This window comes from Armigeres subalbatus, chromosome 3 (genome assembly GCF_024139115.2).
Source record: "Armigeres subalbatus isolate Guangzhou_Male chromosome 3, GZ_Asu_2, whole genome shotgun sequence".
In the NCBI taxonomy this organism is placed as follows: domain Eukaryota; kingdom Metazoa; phylum Arthropoda; class Insecta; order Diptera; family Culicidae; genus Armigeres; species Armigeres subalbatus.
The window spans coordinates 105,360,252-105,375,983 of NC_085141.1; the positions used below are offsets into that span (position 1 = coordinate 105,360,252).

General features: G+C 41.1%; 1 protein-coding gene across 2 annotated transcripts in view; it reads right to left on the bottom strand.

The window, feature by feature from the left end:
- Positions 1-15,732, bottom strand: part of LOC134224851 (choline-phosphate cytidylyltransferase B-like) — an 81,544-nt gene that overhangs the window by 62,702 nt on the left and 3,110 nt on the right. Inside the window, exon 1 of one of the 2 annotated variants that reach the window (XM_062704487.1) lies at positions 7,508-7,748. The exons of the other annotated variant lie outside the window; for it this stretch is intronic. The gene's annotated coding sequence lies outside the window, so the exon portion shown is untranslated. Of the gene's footprint in view, positions 1-7,507; positions 7,749-15,732 lie in introns of those variants that run through there. 2 annotated transcript variants of the gene reach the window in all.

A 15,732-nucleotide genomic window follows, 5' to 3' on the forward strand; every position in this document is an offset into this window, starting at 1 on the left:
AAATGCACCTACGTGAAAGAGGAAAACCTATACTTTCGTGTAGTGGGTGTTTTAGAGATACTGATTTTTTGAAAATAAGCCTCTTCGGACAAACACACCGTGAATAACCACATAACAGATTGTGATAAACTTCTGTCAATGTAAACGTTACACCTTTAGCTTGATTGACGACTTGTGAAGGAAGTCAGATTTTTACTTTTTTTGGGAAAAGATGTTTAATTTTGATACACATAGTTCAGTTTGCCATTTTAAGATGTTTTTTATGAGATATTGCCAAAAAGATTCGGCTGCCGGACTTGAACCCACACTATTCCATTACTACACGGACGTATTTTACCAATTATACAACAGCTTCCCTTGCGAGAAGTTGTTCCATAAGCAGCTAATAACGATGGGATATCAGTCAATTCCCCAAGTTGAGGACATAGTATTATTAAGTGGCAAAAGTTAAATAAGAAATGAGAATTGAGAAATGAGAAATGGAAGTCAAATATTTAAAAAATAATGAGATTTATTTTAAAAGTGGTAAGAAATCTGTAGTGGGAAAAGAATGATGAGTAATTATATAGAAATTTAAAATGAGAAATGAGAAGTGAGAAATTACAAGTAAGAAATATGAAATGACAAGTGATAAGTAATATAAGATTGAAGAGAAGTGATAGGTAAGTGGAAAGTTAAAATAAGGGGTAGCAGTGCCAAGTTTTTTTAGATCTTTATTAGAGTGATTTTTTTATAAATATTAAGTTTATCACTGAGAAATGTTAAGTGAAAATTGAAAATAAAGATTTGATAAATAAGATGCAAGAAGTTAGAAGCGACAAACGACAAAAATGAAAAGCGAAAAGTGAGAAATACGATGTGAAAAAAAGAAGCTTGAAGTGAAATGCGAGAACAAATAGGCAAAAAAATAAATAATATGTCGAAAAAGATCAATGATTGGGCCACATCATTCGGTTGAAAAAAGTAATATGTGAGAAGTCTTACATCTCGCTTTTCATTTTTAACTTTTTTCATATCCACTATTGTTCGGCAAACGACATTTACGGTCGCATGACCCGTTCAGCCAGATGACATTTTTGGCCAAATGACCTGATCGACCAAACGACTTTTTTAGCCATATTACCAGTTCGGCCGAACCACACTTTCGGCCGTATGTCCTTTTATACCGTATGTCTATCAGCCAAATGACATTTGCGGTAACGTTCTTGAAGCCTTCTGTCATTTTTGGGATAAAAGATTTGCTGGTTGATCAGCATTTTTTTTTGCAGGATTAACAGCACAAACAAATCAGCAAACTCGATGTTCTATATCTCGATATCTCTCCCTATGTCGAAAGTATTCACGGTCCCTTCTATCCACGCACATGTTTGCTTTCTGCGTCTCGATAACCTTCGTATTTCGCTATCCCTCTATCTCGATGTGTTCTGGTCAGAAATTTGTTAGGAAATCACTCTCCCTATGTCGATATATTCAACTTTTTAGGCTAATAATCCATCTTTGGCCAATAACAAAGCATTCAAAAACGAGAAATAACATTTGTTCTGTTGGGTTTTTTCTTGTAGCAACAAGCCTTTTTCGATCTAGTAGCCATTTCAATGATTCCATTCTTCAAATTCTTCCATATCTCGATAGTCCCTTTAAGGCTCAAATTACCGTCATCCAGTCATTGACGAGAAAGACAGCCACGTGCTCGTACCACCCCTAGTAATAAAACCACCCACCGAGGAGAAAAAGCAGTCTCCAGCTGGATGGGGGAAGTATTTTTGATTCAAAACTACATCATCCAATAGCGAAGACATAATTATATCCGGTGGATGCTTCATTTGGTTGTATTTCGCTTAAGTTTTCAAAAAAAACTGCCTTTTGCAACATTTTTTCTCAAGAAGGGAAATCCACGATTTACTCTCACGCTCTCTTATATATAAGCCTTGTGCGGTATGACTCTTCAGTTTTCGTTAAATGAGTCCGTCTCGTTACCATGGATGACGAGAACGATGTTTTCTAGAGAAATTTTCGAGATCTCGACGTTTCATGCAGTTCTAATACGTTCGGCATCGGAAAAAAAATCGATTTCAAAATTATTCGTTACGACCTCTCGCCCCGCCCCCCTTATGGGAAATTTTTCGTGTTTCAAAACAGTCAAACTTTAACCGCTTTGGTAAAACACTTAACGAAGTCCGATTAAGCTGAAATTTTGCATAGGGACTTTTTTCAAGGAGATGAAACTAACTAGCACTACCTGTTTTAGAAATTCGAAAAGTCGATTTTCATTGGCGCCCTAATATAAATAGATTGATAAAAGGTGGAGAGCATATTGGTCGCGAGCATCAAGCGGTCAGGCCCACTGAAGGTCAGAAAATGAAAAAAATGTACCAAATCTCCGAAACACATTTCGCGGAATGCATCTTTTTTTCGAAAGACACTTCGCGGAGTGTTTCTTTTCACCGAAAGTCAGCGGAATTCAGTTGGAATAATTATCATTGAAATATTTACTAAATTCTGCCTAATTACATGCAATCCTGACTAATTTTTTTTGATTGCGATTTAAAACAATGAAAGAAGGTAATGCTTTCTTAAAATGACCGCATCCGGTCGGTATGAGGCAAAGTGAGAAAAGAATGCCTTTTTGATATAGACACGTTTGCTCGGTATAAACAAAATAAAGTAGGTAATCCCTTCTATGAATTAATACATCTGCCCGTGATAAAGCAAAAGCAAAAGGGGAAGAAAATGCCTTCTTTGACTGGATGCGTCTGCCCGGTATAAGGCGAAAGGTGTTGATAATGCCTTTCTTAAAAGAACGCCTCTGCGCGGTATAAGGCGAAAGTAAGGATAACGCCTTCTTTAAATAGATGCGTCTGCACGATATAAGGCGAAAGGAGATGATAACGCCTTCTTTTAAAAAATGCCTTCTATAAATGGATGCGTCTGCTCGGGAGAAGGCGAAAAGAAGGGTAATGCTTTCTATAAATAGATGCGTTTTCCTGGTACTTGGCTGAGAAACCTCGCAGGTAATAATTGTATAAGTGCTTAATGAAGACTAAACTATTGTCATTATATTCCGCGAAATGGTACAATCCGCCAAAAATCATTCAGCGAAAAGGTACAATCCGCCAAATGTCGTACCGCGAAAAGTTACATACTACCGTGAAATGTTTAACCGCGAAAATGAATTCCGCGAAATGGTTTTCGGCGAAATGTTATACCACAGAGCAAGGATGTTAACGATCATTCAGTAATTTTCGTTCGATCATTTAGTAGTTTGTCAATAACACATTCCAGAAGCTGAATTTCAAAATATGTTGTATGGTGGACTTCTAGTGCGAAGGTTTTTCTACAACTTTGCCTTATGGTTCGTTGTTTGAATTCCACTAGTAACGGAGTTATAGCGCTAGTTGAAGTAACTTAAGCTAAATGGTTGGAATTTTGTTATCATTTAGTTTAAATTACTGAAACTAAAGTTATAGCTCCGTTACTAGTGGAATTCAAACAACGAACCATTAGGAAGATTTATAGAAAACCCTTCGCACTTGAAGTCCACCATACAATATAATTTGAAATTCAGCTTCTGGAATGTGTTATTGACAAACTACTAAATGATCGAACGCAAATTACTGAATGATCGTTAACATCCTTGCCACAGAGAACAGACGTTGAAGCTGCACTCGTCATGTTGTGATAACTTTTTACTGTTCATTTTGAATAACTTTGGAATGTCGCCGTTATCCCGTGCATAATCAGCGCTAGCGTCATCAAAAAATGCCACTGTGCGCTAGTGTCGTTATGCACGCAAGAGCATACCAGCGCCGTCGTGTTGTCAAAATGAAATTGTGAGTTGCAAAGTCGACGTCGATGGCGTTGAGGTTCGGTATGTTCGTTTACACATGTTTTGCAAGAAATTTTGTTCGAGCCTCCATGTCTGTTCTCTGTGGTTATGCACTGAGGAAAATGGACGTATGATTTTCAATCAAATTTTAGTTTTTCACAATTTACTCAACCTTGCTTGTGATTATCGCCTGGGCAAATATTATATACACCCGTCGGAAAAAATAACAAATATATTTGCTGAAGGGATGAAGAAAATCCATCCAGCCGTTTTCGAGTTATGTTGATACGAACACAGACCATTTCATGTTTATATATATATAGATTGAGCTACCCGGCTATTTTGAATTGACTAATATCTAAAATAGCCGGGTGGCTCAATGTTAAACAATGAATATGTGTGTTATTGTCAATATAAAAATCATTAAGAAACTATGTTCACAAATTTCCGAATTGACATTTCCCGTCAAAAATTCAAACAAAACAAGCAAAAAATCATTACGGTTTTTGTTTTAAATTTTATGTTTTTGTTTTAAATTTTTAGAACAGTTAGAGGCTTCAAAAAATATGGGTTCTTCTGAAAAGTTGACCTTAAATAAGCCAAAGAATCGACTGAGACAATAAAACGAGATACATTTTTTGGCAGGAAAGGTCAATTTAAAATAATTTTATTGTGCTAAGAAGAGTACACTGGTCTAAAATTGAGAAATCGTTGAAATTGATGGTCAACTGTGATGTAAATAAGAAGAAACGGCAAACTGCCGTAATCTGGTAAAGTGACGTAACAGCCATTTTACAACATGCATGTTTTCCATTTTCTGTTAAAGAGCTCGATGAGTAGTACTCGTTAACACCATTTTCGGAAAATGGCGTATACGTCACTTTTTCAGATTACGACAGAAAACTTCGCAAGTCTCGTCTCAGATTACACCCATTAGAGTCCTGTGAATAAAAGTACCGGCATGCGCCACATATTCCAGGTCTCCCTATCGTTTGGAATACGATTTTGTATGGGAATGACAGATAAATCTTGTTCCAATTCTGACAGTGTCGACATTTTGTACCACACCCACTTTAGCCCCCATCTGGTAGTTTCATGCTGGTTCCATACACCAGCGCCACCATGCTTTCAGCGATTTGAGCGCAAGGTGCTTCAGACAATACTCGGTGGTAACCCAACAAAATCCCACAAATATGAGGTGTACGCCCCTCAAAAATCAAGTAAATAATGTCCCTCATGTATATATTTAGCCTATAATTATTTTCGCGAAGTTTTTAATGTCTCATTATTTCATTTCAATAACCGCACTGTTACTCTTTTTACAGCATAAGAGTTCTCGTGTTAAGTATGTGCAGTGTCTAATATTTTGATGCATTCGTGCTTCAAATTAGTACCCAGTGCAGCAGCTCACAATTGATTCGACTAAGACTTTTACAATACAATTGTATAAACTTGTATTCTACGCAGTTGTGATCACATTCTACAGTGAATTCATAATTAAGCTTTTAATTGGACCGGAACTAATGGGAATTTACTGAATCACTGGTTTAAGCTAAGGTCAACCGTTGACTTTCAAAAGAACCAAAATAAAGACCAATTGCCCGTGTATCATGGCGATCAAAAAAATCTTCTTCTTTATTCTTTGTTGGCTTTACATCTTCCTCTGGAACTCAGAGCCTCACAGCTCAGTGTAAGCGATTCTAAATAACTATTTTTTCATTCGTTAATCATGATGTTAAAACAAAATCATGGATCAGTTCAATCAAAGTAAATTGCCTATTTCCGGGTATTAAACCACCCGACTTGGACGTTAATTTACAATGTTATGGAACTCATATGTGAATAGGAAGATATTGATTTGAAAAATGGTTGAGGTAACCACTTTCCTTCGATGTACTGTAGGGGCATGGGTGCGAGTCCCATCGAAGGGAAAGTGGTTACCTCCAATACATTTTTCAAATCAATATCTTCCACATAACGTACATATTCACATATGAGTTTCCATAACATTGTAAAAAAATCATGGATGTTGATAAATCTAATATGTCAGAGAAAACAACCCTATAAATAGTATCACGTGCGGATCACCTTTTCTTCACTGAGAACCCTCTGAATCTACTTGCGTTGAATTAGCCCACATCTGCAATTCACTAGTAGGAGAGAACAGTGCACAACGCACCCCCGGGGCAGAATGGCCTCACTCATATAATCTTTTGTAGGACATTTATGCACGAATATTACCTTTACAATTCATAATTAGTTATCCATTATTGAACTCCATTGGAAAAAAATGAGCAAAAATGAGCAAAACCACTTCTTATTCACTCAAATTTAACTATTTGCGATTCTTCCACCTCATCCGTAAGATTTTAGTTAAAGCCATTATGAAAAAACAAACAACCATGCGTTCACCATTATTTTACATGCAGTTGAGTAATTTTACACCACCAGGGCGTATCGCCCTAGGCCTATTTTTAAAACGTTTTTTTTTTTTAAATACGTTATTAAGACATAAAAAACCTTATTGCTTTGAATAGGAGATCATTCTAAAATGTAGCTGATTTTGAAAACTTTGCATCTACTCGTTGAAATGGTTCGGTATTCTCGTTTATATTGGTGTAAACATCGAAAAAGCCTATAGGGTACATTTGGACCGCTCTCCCCTACTGGTGAACTCAATCCCCATGTGTCTGCCACATCATAAATACAGTCAATATGGAGAAACGTAAGAAAGTGATTATGCATTCCCTCGCGCACTACAAACCGAATATAATGTAGTACCTCTTGGGTACTTCTATAGGATATGTAGAATTATTCGGTTTGTTGATGTTGGGTTCTATAATAATTTGTCTTGGATATCGAATTACTATCATATTACAGAAATACTCAGATCAGCTCCTCAACTGAGTGAGTCCTCCTAGCCTCGCACTGTCGTAAATAGTCTTAACGCTGATTGAACTTGAATTCCACGGCATGATAAGCTTGCTTCCATACCTCAATGTCTTAACATTTCCACACGAGTTGTATTACTACCGAATTGCAAAGTGCAAAATTTATCTTATCACTGCGCGCTGTAAATTTGTTCACATCCCCGTCTCACCGCTCCTGCTGTGTTGTGAAAATGACGTTCGTCAGTGCACAATCCAATCAATGTCGATTGAATCAGCGTGCTCTGTTTCCATGCATCTGACCACTTGTCACTTAAAAAGCACTACATCGGTATATACGAATTCATGTGGCATGATACAATTAGAGCTCATTTAGAACCTGACGCGTTTGATTGTTCGCCACTGCCGCAATGAAGCGTCACATCAGCATCACTTGTTTGCTAGCTGCCTTCCTAGATCTCCTGTTCTAGAAGCACCCGTCGGCCGTCGTAGTCGTAGCACCATTCCTAATCACCACAATGAAAGCACAAACAGACCGTGCACTGATCAACGACAATTGATTGAGTAATTGGGCACTACGTTGTAGGTTATTTTGCGCAAGTAGTTCCCCGTTTGTCACATGACCGCGGACGGTGATTCCACGTGCCCACTTAGGTACTTCCCAAGGCGATTGGGAAAGTTTCCCTAAAGACATGCAATTCGCTCCCCCGTCTGAACGGAGGTTGATTGAGTTCAAGCTTCTCGTTGAATGTCAACTCTCTAAAATCTAGGCACGGAACTTCGTTCCACTTACAGGGGAGTCGGCCTGCCTCGTGCAATGGCAATTGACGTGTCTGTGTCAGTCGACAACTGGAGGCATCGCCTTTGGAACGACGACTGCGATGCGGAACACTGAACTGCACAACAGCACTCCGACTGAACGTGAATCGATTGATCTCGAGGCCACGTCTAGCAAAATAATGGCTTAGATCGTTATTCTCCCGAGAGATGATGATTAGTCAAACGCGCGCGTCGCGACTTTGTACGAAACAACGTCCGTTCAAAGGCACATATGAAACAACGACTGCGCACAGCCGTTCGACAGATTACAGACGAACGCCCAGCGGAATCCCGCCGGTGGCATTGCTATCGGTTACGACGATTGCATTCGGTATTGATACCCAACCAATGTGGTTGCTCGCTTCGAGTGTGGTGGTCGTGCACGATCGAGATTGTGTGAGGAGATTTCAGTAAGCTGGGGCGAAGGGTGATTTTCGGTACTATTGGCCAGTGGAAATACACCCTTCACCAGATTTTAGGAGGATTATCAACCAGCTACTGAGATCCATTGACACATCTCAACTGAAAGTTTTATGATCTGCAGTCACACAGAATGGCATTGAAGAGACACAGACTTAAACAATTCTATATAATAAAAGCATTATGTTCATATAAGATGGTCTTGTCATGTTTGAGGCCTTAAATCTGGAACGGTTGCTGGCAGGAATAAGTCGATTGCGATGGTCCCAGATGTTCGTTCCTATGGAGTACTGAACAGCAGAGGTTCAACTTCTAAGTCAAGGAATGGTATGTGGAGCGCTCGGATATATTTCCTGAGAATCAATCAAATGATGTCTGTGTGTGTGTATGTGTGTGTGTGTGTGTCTGTGCACAAAAACTCTAGCTCACTTTTTGGCACTTACTCTCAACTGATCTACTCGCAGCAGGTTGCATTCGACAATCTTGTTCCATTGTTTCCTATTGAAAATTGACCAGATCGAATTATGGGCTCAGAAGTTATGGTCAAAATACATGTTTTTTTCCATACAACAAAGGCGTGAAAAGTCTAGCTCTTTTTTGGCATTCGGCATTCGACTAGAAATCCTGTCCCATTGTTTTCTATTAAGGTCACTGACTGAATCCAAGTTTCAAAGTGCTCGCGTTTTCGGGGGCACACCACTCGATACGGAGGCGGTGCACAACTCTCATTTTTGTTGATTTAGCTTTGCTGCGTCGAAGCACGCGTGAAAAAATAAAAATGACAGTTGTGCGTTGCTTCCGTATCGAGTTGTGTGCCCCCGAAAACGCGAGCACTTTGAAATTTGGATTCAGCTAGGAGTGACCTTAAAAATTGGTCATATCGGACTATGGGCCCGGAAGTTATGGTCAAAATGCCATTTTTTATAGAAAAAAAATCGTAAAAAATGTCACTCATTTTTCAGGCACTTATCCTTAACCTTAACTTGCTACATATCCCTAGGGGCAGCAGGGATTATGTCCAAGGGCTTGACGACCCCTCCCCAGCTGTCTGCGAGTCAAGGAGAACTGCCTAGGGTGTGGTGGGGTTTAGCAGTGGGCTCTGCTAAATCCCTCCCAAAAAACCACAAGTGTCCGTAAGCAGACTCTATCAAAGCGACCGTGTGCCGCTTCAAAAACACAAGCCCAGGGAGTGCCAATCGGTACATTAGGATCGATTCCAGTAAGATCCTGATTATGGCATACTTGCTGCAATTTACTGGAAAAAGTTTTGAATATTGTCACACTGAGAAGCGAGTGCTGGTAGTCTGGACATTCTATTCTCTTAGTAAGGCCGTGTGGCACCGACCTGAAACGGCGAATGGGCTAATGGTCAGGCTAATGGTGGGGTAGGCTCAGATGCTCCTTCCTGACTAGCGCTGATCTGGCTGTCAACCCTCGCATGGCCTCCCTGCATGCCGCAAGGTAAGCATAGATAACCATGGGATCAATAAGGCGACTACACCAGCAGGATTCGACAGCAGTCGCAAGGGGGACCCAACAGCAATGATCTCTTCGAATAAACAAAAAAAAAAATGACGGTGGAGCGGTGTCTAGCGGTAAGGAGGACCCTTTTGCTAGACGAAGTGGCCTTAATCGGTCACCCCAAAGGTCGCCGGAGGGAGGCGATGGTGAAGGTCGTGGAGTGTCAGAAGAGGTACCGGTCGACGTAAACATGGACGGCCCCACTCTGACCAAGGTCATAAACACGGTGATGAACAACCACGACGACAGCGGAGGCGATTACGGACGTATCGGACGTAATCATGTCCTTTCTGGATAACTGCGTCAAACTGCAAGGATCTGAAACAGGCCGTACTGACCCTCTGCGCTCTAGTCGTGAAGGCGAAGTCGGAGTGCAAGACCCTGCTGGAGGCCAGTAAGAAGGAGGAGCACAAGATCCCCCTTCTTACTTAAAAAAAGGATTTGGCGGTGAAGACCTCGAAGAAGGCCGAATCGAGTATTCGCGTCCTCACAGAAGGGATGCAGCTGGCGGAGAGCCAGACTGCAGAGCTACAAAGGCTGCAACTCCTGCAACTGCAACTGCAAAGGAGCAACTCCTAAGCTTAGTAAGGTCACGCTAAAAAAGACGCGGTACCTCTTACTAGCAAAGATACGGTTACTCGTCGGGAGAAGGCCGAGAGGACAGTCGAGAGGGCCCGAGTGGAGAGGACCGAGAGGAAAACGGTACCTCCACCAAAGAGGATACCAGTGGGTTGCTGAGAGGAGAACCTGCCGTGGACCGAGGTCGTGAGCCCAAAAAAAGGCGAAACGGAGACGAAGTTCTGAGTACAAAAAGTTGACGGAGGAGGTCCTGGGTGATGGGGTTCAAGTAAGAGCCTTATGCCCAGTTTCGAACATCCAGCGCAGGGGCCTGGATGATGTAACCGAGGCCAGAGACCTGGTCGACGCACTGAGAGATCAGTGCAATGTCGAGATCCAGGAATCTGCGGTTCGGTTACGCAAAAGCTACGCGGGAATGCATGTTGCCTCATTCCAAGTACCTCAGGCTGAGGCCAAAAAGGTAATGGATAGGGCTAAACTGAAAGTGGGTTGGTCGGTATGTCCGCTAAGTATAAGCCAACCGCTTCAGTCCTGCTTCAGGTGTCTTGGCAACGGTCATAAGTCCTATGACTGTAAAGGACCTGATCGCAGTAAGCTATGTCGTAGGTGTAGGGCTGAAAGCCACCAAGCTCGCACCTATCCGATCCATACCTCATCCCTGCTGGAAACGGCAGTTGGATTGCGGATAAGTCTCAGATGGTGGCCACCTGGACTTGCGGGCGATACCCCATCCTGGAGATATTATCATCACCTGATGACGAGGGTTTCGTCATAGCAAAGGTATACGATGTTTACTTTTGTAACTGCTAATGTCCTGCCAGGTGGAGTATAGTGCAGTTTACTAGGGTAGTGGACATTCTTGCAGCGAAACTAACTGGCTTAAAACCATTAGTTGTAGTAGGCGACTTCAATGCGTGGGCAGTGGACTGGGGATCCCGGTCAACAAACGCTAGAGGTCATACCCTGCTAGAGTCGTTAGCGGTATTGAACGTAGTCCTGCTGAATGAAGGCCAAGTGCCAATGTTCAAGGGACCGAGCGGTGATTCTTGCATCGATGTGACCTTCTGCAGCGCGGGATGGACGGTGGAGCCAGAATGGGAGGAGCGATCATCAGGAAATTCGTTTTATGATCCGGTATACCCCCGTCGCAACCACAAGGCGGATCGGCAAGACCGATCTAGGATGGCGCACCTCGCAGTTCAACCCAGAACTCTTGGAGGAATCATTACGATGGGAGAGGCGAACAACGGGATTAAGTGGCGATGAGTTAATCGATGTACTAATTCGTGCATGAGATGTGACGATGCCTAGGAAGACCAAACCTCCCGGAAATCGGCACCCTGCGTACTGGTGGACTGACACAATTGCAGACCTTCGTAGAACTTGTTTTCGAGCAAAGAGAAGGCTGCGACGTGCCAGAACAGACGCTGAAAAGGTCGAGAGACGCCGGGTGTTCCAGACAGCGAGAAGAGCTCTGAACTACGAGATCAAATGTAGTACGTAAGTTGTTCTGAACGAGAAAAAATATTTTTTGTATGAGGTTCAAGTAACTTCGAAAATTAGTATTTAATAAAATTTATTTTATTTAAAAAATTCTGCAGATTGTAAAAACGCATAATACCAAAAACTAATTCATGGAGAATAAAGGCAAAGATCCACAGAAAAATAAAAAAAATATAAAACGAATGGGTGACCCCTAAACAAAATTGTGAAAGTACCCAATATTTGATTTTTCACCTACAAAATGCATGCTCATTTTTCAAAAATCGATCTGGCGCGACCTCTTAACGATTTTTTAGAAAGACGGTTTGTTCTACACCCTGACTTTTCAAACATCGATTTTTTTGGGACACCCTACTGCCCATACAACACTTCAGTTAAATTCCAATAACTTTGACTAATAAACTCTAATCTTGGCCGATTTTTCTGAAATTTTGTCCAGAGCAGCAGGGCATCAAATAGAAAAGAATCAGAGGGCGACCCAAGTATTTTTTGAGTCACCGTACTGGACACACTGTGACAGTGACACTTTTTTACGCGAATTTTGAAATCTAAGCATTATTCTAAAAAAATAAATGTTGCCAAGATCAAATGGGGTCTGTGGAGTAATTGATCAGGCTTTTTTTATTTATTCACTTCAGAGATTTGTTTGTAGTTATTTTTTTTTTCTCAATTTGCAACACAGTGTAATTAATTACAAGAGAAATATCCGATTGAACGGGTTAACGCCAACGTGGTCGCCGCACAGTCAATGTCACACGACCGTAATAAGCACGAGAACAGGATTATTACGGCACCATGGTGGTTATCGAGGAACCAGTTTTTTTTTTTCCTTCCACGAGGCAGACAGTAGCACCGGCAAAGCACTGGCGCTGTATGACGCGTTTGTTTCAAAATTTACGTTCAGTTAAAGCGTGACTGCAATTAAATACAGTTAAGTATTTATCAGAATAAACAACAGTCCTCTATAGATAAGGCTACATCAGGTGCCGTTGATATTAGCGTAGCAATAATTGCTAGAAGGTGTGAATAAAACGTCTTGCACACATTCGTGCACCTGGCCCAATCAATCGTCTCCATCGATTGGCGTCAATGGGCAGAATGGTTCCATTTCGGTATGTGGAAATGCAATAAATAGGTAGTTATCAAAACTCACAATCATGAAATGCGAATCGTTAAACAGAAGGTATATCAATTTTAAAAACGTGGACTCTGGTAAGCAGTCGTTGATAAGCTCTGCGATACGCGATGACGTCATCCATTGATGCCAAAAAGATGGTACTGCTTCTTATTTGTTTAAAATCGTTCCGATGATAGCATGTTTTGCTACAGCGATGAGTCAAGCACTGCAATGATTTTTGAAAGCGCGTGCATCGGATCATCAGATGTAGTTATAATCTTGGATGAATCACCAAACATGTGTGACTGTGTTTCCGATCATGTCATGGATGGGTGTGTTGTTTTTTTTGCCTCAGTCAATCTACATCGACAAACCCACTGCAGGGAGATCTGGGCTTTCTCCTTCAATATGAGCAGCCAGTGTGTCACTGTGGATTTAATTATTTCATGCGACATTTTTGATTGACATTGAAATCTGAATTATTAACAATGGCCAATTTTCAATAGGATTCTGCGTCATATGCAAACTGTTGCAAGCAAATCGGATAAGGCACCAAAACGTGTGTTTCACATTTGTTTTTGTACACACACACATACAGACATCACCTCAATTCGTCGAGCCAAGTCGATTGGTATATAACACTATGGATCTCCGAGCCTTTTATTGAAAGTTCAGTTTTGGAGTGATCATATAGCCTTTACGTATACTTGGTATTATACGAGAAAGGCAAAAACTATAAATTGTATGACATGTAAACTACTAATCTTGTTTTTTTTTTGCGGTTTGGCCACATTGCATTGAGAGTTGACGTGAAGTCAGTGTCAACTGCTCTCCACGAACAACCTTAATTAAAATATTTTGTCAATTTTGTACGAATTTTGATCCTTTGATTCGAAATCAATTCATGGTGGACGGTTTTCGATTCTGCATGTATTGCCTTTGTGATATTTTATCATGGTTTTCGTAGTTTTTAACGAATAATGCGGAAATGCGTATGAGACACTTCTAAAATAGAAACCATTGTGCATATGTATCAACACATTTTGTTTGCATTCAATATGTATTTTCCAGAGACTTACATAAGCTTAAATGGTTACGTGTACGCTAAGGTGCTTCAATTTGAGTTCGACATGCGATTACTAACTTCGATCTTGACTCAATAGATACTATAGCAACTATTTTCGCTTCCAATCTCGGCTCACGTGAATATACACCTGCACCAGATGGTCTATCTTCGAAGAGAGAGCCGTCAGTGTAATACACAATACTGCCGACATTTCGACAAGGGGAAACGTGTTGAAATCGCCATATATAAGTAACTAGTTGACCCGGGCCCCGGGGCCCTCCTTAGCCGTGCGGTAAGACGCGCGGCTACAAAGCAAGACCATGCTGAGGGTGGCTGGGTTCGATTCCCGGTGCCGGTCTAGGCAATTTTCGGATTGGAAATTGTCTCTACTTCCCTGGGCATAAAAGTATCATCGTGCTAACCTCATGATATACGAATGCGAAAATGGTAACCTGGCTTAGAAACCTCGCAGTTAATAACTGTGGAAGTGCTTAATGAACACTAAGCTGCGAGGCGGCTCTGTCCCAGTGTGGGGATGTAATGCCAATAAGAAGAAGAAGAAGTTGACCCGGCAGACGTTGTCCTGCATAGTAGGCGAGAATGTGCGTTCCGAACTGCCCATACAAAGTTCGCATAGGAATCACAATTTTAGTTTTTCACGATTTGCTCAACTCTACTCGTAATTTTTGCATTAGGAAATATCATATAAACCCGTCGGAAACAACAACGGTCATATTTGCTGAAGAAATAGAGAAAATCCATCCAGCCGTTTTCGAGTTATGCGGATACGAACACAGACCATTTCATTTTTATTATATAGATAGATAGATAAGGAAACAAGTGTGGGATTACTTGAAACAAGGGCAGTTTTGCCTCGGTAGGCACAAGAAATCTCCATGTGGGGTATCCATCCAGTTAGCCTAGAGAGCAAAGGCGTAGGATTACCATTCCAGAGATGACGAGTTCGATTCTTGGTTCGGTGTAGGATGATTTCGGTGGGAAATATTCTTGATTCCAAGGGCATAGTGTATCCATTGTAATTGCCACACAAGATACATACTCATGCAATGAGGGACATAAAAAGCGAATAGAATACTAAGGTGAAAGGCAGGCCAAGTTCCAGGTGAAATGGAGAGCTATAGAAGAAGAACTATAAGAAATTCTTGTTAATATGTGTTTGAACTGGGGCAACATCGAAGAGAACTTCGAGAGCTGCCGTATGAGTCGAAAAGACCGCATCAGCCATTGCTACTAGGTACTTCCTTTGAAGATGGCCTAATGTAGACTGACTAGTCCTCACTTTACAATCTTGCTACCATACAAGACAAGACAAGATACTCAGAGGCCAAAATTGGTCGAACAACCGTTGTGTAAATCCATGTTATATAATAAGACGAAACGAAAGTACATGCCTAATGCGGACACAATTAATAAACTAAATAATATCATACTCATAATCTCACCCTTATTTAACCTTAAGTTGAGATTGAATAAGGATAACCGATTATCTCGGAAAAGCAAAAAATTAACAACGACATAGCTCCGGTTAATGCAGTAAAAGGCTAAATATTGTAAGGGGCACTCTGGTGCTTCAGAGGCTCCTTTAACGGTTAGGCTCTTATTAGACCCCCTAACCATTCATTCATAAGCACGGTGAACATAAAACCGCATTACACCGAAAATTAGGGGTCACCTGTATGGCGGACTTTTACCACTGGAACGGGCTGCCGGAATCACGCAGCTATTAAAGCACACTGCAACGACTAGAACACTATACTGTAGAAAGATCAATAAGCACCTTGAGAAGCGATGCCATTGATTTATATTCCCCATGATCTTAGTTTTTCCATTGCGAATGAGGGACCGACTATTTACTTCGATGAAATTTACTCCCAGCTGGCAGCAGCATTACAAGTGTAAACAACAACCTTCCGTGCACCATGTTTACGCCACTCGTCACTGAGTGGCGATATCGGCATTCCTATCTGTTTTG